This window comes from Myotis brandtii, unplaced genomic scaffold (assembly GCF_000412655.1).
Source record: "Myotis brandtii unplaced genomic scaffold, ASM41265v1 scaffold115, whole genome shotgun sequence".
NCBI classification, from domain to species: domain Eukaryota; kingdom Metazoa; phylum Chordata; class Mammalia; order Chiroptera; family Vespertilionidae; genus Myotis; species Myotis brandtii.
In genome coordinates this window covers 7,964,818-7,974,059 of record NW_005353967.1, presented here as the reverse complement: position 1 = coordinate 7,974,059, position 9,242 = coordinate 7,964,818, and positions in this window count along the sequence as shown.

Genomic DNA, 9,242 nt, shown 5'->3' with positions numbered 1-9,242 from the left:
TACTTAAAATTTTAGGGAAAGCTGTGACAGATGAGACTTTTGGAAGAGTATTATAAATCAGGAGGGAAAAGGCTTTGTAACTCATTCATTTGCATCCTTATATTGCTTTGTAATGTTATTAAGGCTTTTAAAAATTTTAAATAGATTCTGTCTTTTCAACTGAATTGCAAACCTGTTAGGACAAGTTTCTTCTCTCTGTTATCTCTTCTTTGTCCCCTATCCAGCTGAAGAGGCTTCTCAGTGGGACAGGCAGTTGCCTGCATGATGTACTTCAGTGCCCCCACTGGCCTGATCCCATGTTTGTAATATATACACATTCCATTGGAGTCATTCCTACAGATTAAGCAGTGATGTGTTCTCAAGGCCCTGTTTATCATGCTAATTAACTTGAGCAATGACTCATTCAACAGGTAATACTCACTAGCCTATTGGTACATGGTAGGTAGTTTATTCTATTTGTTAGTTGACTACCACCAGATAAAACCCTGGAAATATGAGAGAAAATTGTTTGGTGGTAGAAAGAGGGAAATAGAGGTAGAGAACACTTTCTTGGAAAAGTGGTTCTTCTTGTGTTCCCATGGAAACAACTCAGGCATGCCAGGGTGAGGTGTTATCAGAAGGGAGAACAAGAGGGAAGGTTCATCATTAAATTTAGCTGCTTGCCTTATGCGTTGGCTCATGATACTCTGTAGACTGAGAGTAAGGAAGGAGAAATTGAGACAAAAGCTTTGCTCTCTGCTTGGTCACTACTTAACAGCTCACAACGCTTCTCTTTGTGCTAACTTTTCTTTGGTAGTCTGTATGTTGTCTCTAGGGTTTTCTTGCTGAAGGAAATGCATCCTCTTGTGCGGTGAAGTCCATGGTTTTCAAATCAAAATCATTTGACCTCCTGAGTTGAAGTATTTTTAGCACTTAGGTTGTTATTTGCACTATGTAGTACAACCAATTCTACCCAGTCTGGCTGGTTGGAATATGAGATACAGCTAATTAGATTTTCTGGCTAACCCAGATTAAGGCAGACATATATCAACAGTAGTAACATGCTTTGACCTTGGCCCAAATGGACTATTTCCTCAGGTCCCTTGCTTTAATTTAGGGCCCTACTCTGGCCCTTCTCCAGCTGTACCTTGTCCCATGAGGAGAAGTTTTTGTAGGGCCAAAGGGACTTTGTCCTTCCAAAGCACCCTCACCCTCACCTTCACCCTCACTCCTAATCTACTCAGCAGCTTAGTATACCCTGTCGAAGTAATCAAAAAATTACTTCCAGAGCCTCTATGGGTCTCTCTTAGGGTCAAATCTTTCAAGGGTGAATTGTACTACATGTGTGTGAACACTCCTAGGACCAGAGTGTGGGGCTCGGTGAGAATTTTGGATGTGTGGGCTGGAGTGTCCTCATGAGTATGTGCAAGGCTTCTCACACTGTAGAATAGAACTGAAGCTGGGAAAGAGAGAGGAGTGGGGTTATTGGCTGGGGGGCTTTGGCTCCACAAATTTTAAGAATAGGCTGGGATTTGTAGTGGGAAACCACTTACAACAGTCAATTCATCTTGACTGTGAAGTGCACTACTTTGAGAAACTAGGCTTTAATTGACCACTAACGTCCTTGCATGCCTTCCTGGTCTGCATGTGGAGTAACAGGCGTGAATGCACTGTGGTTATTAATGACGTACGAACTAGGAATGACTGTTCTCTAGAGACATTCCTAGGGAGCTGCTACTGCTGGTGGAGGTGATCATGGTTATTTCACGAACAATGACACTTACTATTTTCTTGTAAATCTGATTCTTTCCTTGAATACTAAACTGTAAGGGTGTGTGTGTGTATTCCTAAGTTGTTGAGCTCTGGCTGCTTAAAATTTTACTGTAGTTTGTATTTGCAGCTTGTTTGGAATCTTAAACTTATGTTGGCATATTTTATTCTCTTGTCCTCTCTCCTTTTAAATGTATGGCCTTTACACTCCAGAAGATGATTTATGTCACTTTAAAATATAGCCTTTCTTTCTCTGTCCTCCCTTCTTCTCTCCCTCTGAGTTATATTTATGCTACTGTCTCCCAGGCCCTGTGCTAGAATTTCTCTTGTGCTTATTTTTAAATGATAACATATGACTTTTAAAAATGTCATCATCTAGTGTTTAGTAAATCCATAGTAGAAAAGAACTTTGTTCCTTTATAAATATTTACAGTGATTTACTAGTAAAGTTATCATTTCAATATCCAACTCTTTTGCTTTGCTTTCTTTCTGGAGAGAAACAAATAACTGTAGGTATTTGTTGCTATCAAAAAAAATGCAGGTAACATTTTTCAAATTTTATGCTTTGTAATTAGAGTTGCATACTCTCATTTAGACCTCTTCTTTAGTTCACTTAACTGTACATACCTTTGTTGTATCTCCTCTGTTCTCCTAAATACTTTGCTCTGCTCCCCACTCATACTCCCCCCATGTCTCTAGATTTTTGCCATTCTCAGCTCATTATTCTCTCTTTCATCCTCTCTCTGTCCTTCCATTCCACGGCTCTTGCGGCGCACCCATCTCTGCCTGCTTCTTTTCTTGTTTATACTCTCTCCGCATGCATGTGTTCTTTGTCTTTGCCTAAGTTTATATCCACCAGGAGAAGGGCCAACCCTCTTTTAATATAACAAATGGCATCCAGGTGTGAGGTCCCAAGTCAAAGATCTAGAGAGTCATTTGGTTTCAGGGTTGTCAGAACCATTGTCAGAATCTAGCGGGGCCCTCCTCATTTGTGCCTGAGAAGTCAGGTCCAGTGAAGTCTAACACTGACCCCAGGCTACCCAAAGATCAGGTTCCATATATCTTATTTCCCAGTCCAATCCTTTTCTTAAAAATAGCTTCTGAATTAATTCAAGTAAAAACAAACAAGCCACCATAAGGCATAGACTTATTTATGTGTATTCCTGTGGTGCCAAGGAAGGAAAAGAAAGCGGAGGGTGGGGAGCAGGAACACAAAAGGACACATGAGATGCTCTGATAAGTTATTTCCTCAAAAGATCACTAAAAGATAGCTTAGAAATTGCTAGTAGGAGCTATAGACGAATAAGTTCAGACAAGTGACCGCGGAGAAGAATGTATTTAAGTTACAGGGCAGCAGAAGTACATTTGTCAACGTGCAGAGATAGAGAACTACAGAACTTACACTTGGAAAAAAAGGAGTTGGTCCCTTTCCTTGATTTTTCTCATTATGAGACAAAATGTACAACAAACCTATTTTAATGCGTCAATTAAAATCAGTACGTACACTGTAATTTACTTGGGTTAATATAAATTTAAAACTCTTCAGGCTAAACCAGCTGTAATCACATTCCCAACGATCTCCATTTTATCATTATTTACAGCTAACAAGACATTTATGATCTCTTTTTGGTTGTCTCTGGTGGAACATTGTTGGCAATGCTTTCCTGACTTAAAATTCTCATGTGCATGGAAATCTAGTTAGGAAAATGAGTAAGCCAATAACATCTCCTAAGAGTATAATCTCTCCTTTGTGACATAAATTAGATATCCATTCACATCTATGGAATAATTCCCAGTTTTGCAATTAAGTAATCTGATATGCACAAGCAAACATGCCGATCTCTTTCGAGTCTAGGAGAATTCAGTCAACTTTCTACTTGAACAAAGAAGCTATACTTTCAAGTACGTGCATCATTTTCTCAAAATTGGATTATAAAGAGCTGATCTGAGCTGCAATCAGACGGATAATTACACAGCAAAGGTAAGAGGCTTCTGACTGCATGTTTACAGTGTCAATTGAAAAATTAAATTGCGATTTTTAATCCTAAGGCTAATTTGACCAATGCACATGTATAATGATGAGACATTCCCTTGCTTCACATTTTAATCTTAAAGTTGCTGTGCATTTGAAACAAGCTTTCTCAAAGAGAATAGACAAGGTTTGGAGAAATTTGACCTCATTTTATGTTTTATTGGAATGTGTGTATTTGAATGAGAAAATGAAGATGCTACTTTAAAAGTTTTTAAATTTTGTTGTTTCCTCCTTTACCTGTGATGCTTTATTTTCTTAGGTCTGTTTAACAATCTGGAATATTTCCTGGAGTGATTTTTAAAATGCTAGGAAATTTTATCTCTTTTTCAATGTAGCTGCTGTCTCAGAAATACCATATATTTTTTGTAGTTTTTTTTAAAGCTTGTTTATGACAGTTATTACTTTTTACTTGGTTTTATAGTAATTTGGTATGCAAATATGTCTTCCATAGCAAGTTACAAGTTCTTTGAAGGCAGGGTCCATATATTCTTCTTTACTCAAGGCCTTTCATTTGGTTGGTGAAATGTTTGTGGACTCAGTGAATGAAGATGCATATATTGGTATTGCTTTGAACAAGAAAAAAAATCTGAACTTGTGTGATTTTTTTCAGTGTGATTGGAAAAGTAATTCAATATGATTGATTGCATTGAAAATGAGTGGAAAATGAGGTGACACTCAGGTTAGTTGAAGAGGATCTGGATTTTGCTCTTGGTTCTTTGAACAAGGAACCTTTCAGTGTTTTCTCAGATATGTAAATCCTAAGGGCTGAATATTCTTCAATTTAGAACATCCAAGTCCTGAGGCATTACCTCTTTTTATTTCTTATTTAACTTTTTTATTAAAACTTTCCAAGAGGAGGAATAAGAAATATGTTTGTGTTTTTGCTGTTAATTAAAACTTATCATGAAACTATTCAAACTCTTTCTTTGGGCTAATGAGAAAAACTATTGGATACTTTCCTGAACTTTTGAGAGTTGTAAGAAGCATTCTTTATTATTGTCATTACATAAATAATAATAATACTTTCAATTTCATTTCACTTTTATGTAGCATTAATTTTGCAACGAGCCTAGCAAGATCTCACCCACGTATCCTGGTCAGTAAATATGCGGTTCCAGGCATGTTACAGAATATTACTGAACTGACCGTGCAGTCAGCCAGGTTCCCTCTTTCGGCTTTGTAGAGAGTCCAGCAGCAGGTCCTACTGGATTAGGAATAAAAGGAAACTCTTCTTTGGCTTTTCCAAATCTCTTAATACCATTTAAACTCCTACTAGTAGAAGTCTTCTCATTGGGAAGAATAGGATGGATCTAACATCCTTAATATCAACAGACTGTTGCTCAAATTCATCCTTTAATCCTTCTGTGGGTGGGGAAATAAAGACATCTATTATGATTTCCCTAAAGCTGATAATTTTGGGGAGAGCTGGGATGATTAAGTATAGAACTTAGGTCTCTCCTATTATTATATTGTGAACTCACTTGGAGCAAACTTGGGTTGTCCTAGAGGTAGCAAAAAGACCAATAAGGGAGACGGGGCAAAAGAGATGGTCAAAGGCTGTAGCAGAATTATGAAGCTTGTCCACCTCAGGGTGCTTGGAGAGCTTGGTGATCTACTGGACTGTGGAGTGTCAGGTCATTCATTTATTTTACAAACATGCATTACATGCTTACTAAATGCAAAGCACTATCTTCAATACTTCAATCCCCATTTTAAAACTCATCTTCTATGTTGGGCAACTTGTTTTTATGATTTCTGCTGTTACTTTTTCATTTATAGGTAGGAGATAGTAATGGTAATCTCACAGAAACTTCAGGTTGATTAGGAGGTGAGCATCTCATTCCAATAAATCCATATAAGAACATAAGAGCTTTTATATATTTGTAGTCAAATCAATGGCCAGTCTTATTTCCTCCAGGTAATTCCGTGACGGAGCTCATAACTCAAATTACTTGTATGTCAAATCACTGTGACGTTCGCTGCGACAACTAGCGGTGGGGTATCTGAAGCTGGCTCATAACCCGAATTTTTTTGAGCTTGCAACTCAAAGCAAAAAATCAGCCAAGAGACGGCTTGTATCTCAAAAAAACTCATTAGTCGGGACACTCGTAAGTCAAGGCCCCCTAGTAGTTGTAGAACTTCCACTCAGCCAGCCTTCCTGTGGTTCTGGATGATGTCCATTCCGTCTTTTAGTTGTATTTTTGAAGTTGTTCGAGGCGTTTAACAATCTGGAATATTTCCTGGAGTGATTTTTAAAATGCTAGGAAATTTTATCTCTTTTTCAATGTAGCTGCTGTCTCAGAAATATCATATATTTTTTGTAGTTTTTTTTAAAGCTTGTTTATGACAGTTATTACTTTTTACTTGGTTTTATAGTAATTTGGTATGCAAATATGTCTTCCATAGCAAGTTACAAGTTCTTTGAAGGCAGGGTCCATATATTCTTCTTTACTCAAGGCCTTTCATTTGGTTGGTGAAATGTTTGTGGACTCAGTGAATGAAGATGCATATATTGATATTGCTTTGAACAAGAATAAAAATCTGAACTTGTGTGATTTTTTCAGTGTGACTGGAAAAGTAATTCAATATGATTGATTACATTGAAAATGAGTGGAAAATGAGATGACATTCAGGTTAGTTGAAGAGGATCTGGATTTTGCTCTTGGTTCTTTGAACAAGGAACCTTTCAGTGTTTTCTCAGATATGTAAATCCTAAGGGCTGAATATTCTTCAATTCAGAACATCTAAGTCCTGAGGCATTTCCTCTTTTTATTTCTTATTTAACTTTTTTATTAAAACTTTCCAAGAGGAGGAATAAGAAATATGTTTGTGTTTTTGCTGTTAATTAAAACTTATCATGAAACTATTCAAACTCTTTCTTTGGGCTAATGAGAAAAACTATTGGATACTTTCCTGAACTTTTGAGAGTTGTAAGAAGCATTCTTTATTATTGTCATTACATAAATAATAATAATACTTTCAATTTCATTTCACTTTTATGTAGCATTAATTTTGCAACGAGCCTAGCAAGATCTCACCCATGTATCCTGGTCAGTAAATATGCGGTTCCAGGCATGTTACAGAATATTACTGAACTGACCGTGCAGTCAGCCAGGTTCCCTCTTTCGGCTTTGTAGAGAGTCCAGCAGCAGGTCCTACTGGATTAGGAATAAAAGGAAACTCTTCTTTGGCTTTTCCAAATCTCTTAATACCATTTAAACTCCTACTAGTAGAAGTCTTCTCATTGGGAAGAATAGGATGGATCTAACATCCTAAATATCAACAGACTGTTGCTCAAATTCATCCTTTAATCCTTCTGTGGGTGGGGAAATAAAGACATCTATTATGATTTCCCTAAAGCTGATAATTTTGGGGAGAGCTGGGATGATTAAGTATAGAACTTAGGTCTCTCCTATTATTATATTGTGAACTCACTTGGAGCAAACTTGGGTTGTCCTAGAGGTAGCAAAAAGACCAATAAGGGAGACGGGGCAAAAGAGATGGTCAAAGGCTGTAGCAGAATTATGAAGCTTGTCCACATCAGGGTGCTTGGAGAGCTTGGTGATCTACTGGACTGTGGAGTGTCAGGTCATTCATTTATTTTACAAACATGCATTACATGCTTACTAAATGCAAAGCACTATCTTCAATACTTCAATCCCCATTTTTAAACTCATCTTCTATGTTGGGCAACTTGTTTTTATGATTTCTGCTGTTACTTTTTCATTTATAGGTATGAGATAGTAATGGTAATCTCACAGAAACTTCAGGTTGATTAGAAGGTGAGCATCTCATTCCAATAAATCCATATAAGAACATAAGAGCTTTTATATATTTGTAGTCAAATCAATGGCCAGTCTTATTTCCTCCAGGTAAAGATATATATCACCCTTTATGGCCAATTATCTTTACTCAGTTCAATTTGACCAGGTCAATAAACATGTATTTACATCATAATTTTGAATTGTTAGAGATATAGAAAACATAATAGTTCTCCTAATTTACATTTGGTAAAATTGAGGTTGTGATTTTCCCAAATTTATGCTGATATAAGATAAATTATAGATATAGGTTTTCCAGTCCCTAATGTTGTGTTCTCATTTAATTGTTCTACAAAAAATGCATATTGCAGTTATATTTTTTATTATTCACAGATGTTCCCCATTCCCCCTCCCCCCTACATTAAAGTTCTATTTTTAAATGGCTCACTCAGTCTTCTTGTCCCCTTTTCCCCTAAGTGAACTAAATAACCCTCATTCTTCATTTGTTGTGAATTCAATTTGTCCAAAATAGGCTGGAGATAGGTTAATTAAATAATTATATATGGTGATTGACATGGGGTTAGAATTTATATCAAATTGGGGCAAAATACTTTTCAAATAATTAGAAAATAATAAAATGTACTTAATACTGACATTATCATAGGAACATGGATCACAACTTTAGAATCCTTTTGATGTGCATGAGACTGAATCTCCACTGATCAAATTCTAATCATTGTTTTTAAAAAATAAGTCTCTGAACCAGCTTGTTTATATATTATTTGTCGCTTTTTTTCACAAAAGGTGACTTAATAAAATAGAAAGTCATGTGAACTGGTGATTGTTTAATTCTAGCTAAACAGGATTGACTTTAGTTTGTTCTGAACAGGGAGAATAATGGTTTCTTAATTTTTAGTTCCATTCCTGGGGGATTTGTTTCTTTCTAAACACCCCCTGAAGCCTTTTCACTTGACATCTCATATGTCTTTGCACTTAACTCTGCCTCTTTTTTTTTTGAAGCCAGAACATCTTAACCTTTCTTTAATTTTAACATTTGTCATATTTAAACATATACAGAGTACTTTACAATAATTAACATGTTGAAGAAATATTCAGTGAAGAAATACATTATTATAAAGGCAGTCTGAAAGAAAAAGTATTATCATTATCTATTGTTATTATGGAAGTTAGATTACCTACTTCATAACAACATAAATTGACAGTCGAGATGAGCAACCTGTCTTATTAACCCTGCCTTATTGAATTTTTAAAAAAATATTTTTATTGATTTCAGGGAAGAAGGGAGAGGGGGGAGAGAGATAGAAACATCAGTGATGAGAGAGAATCATTGATCGGCTGCCTTCTGCATGCCCCCTACTGGGGATTGAGCCCGCAACCCGAGCATGTGCCGTTGACTGAAATCGAACCTGGAACCCTCCAGTTCGCAGGCTGATGTTCTATCCACTGTGCCAACCAGCTAGGGCTGCCTTATTGAATTTGTACATTTTACAAAATCTCCTAAGATTTTTCCAGGTGATCTTTAAAAATGAATTTTAGGGAAATTTTAACAATGAAATTAATGATTTCTGTATTAAATGCCTTTAAAACATGTTTTCATGCTCCACTGTGTGGAGGTGGGGTGGGGGAAACAAATAAAATATTTTCTTCCAAGTTATTGGATAATAGTTATTCAGGCAGTT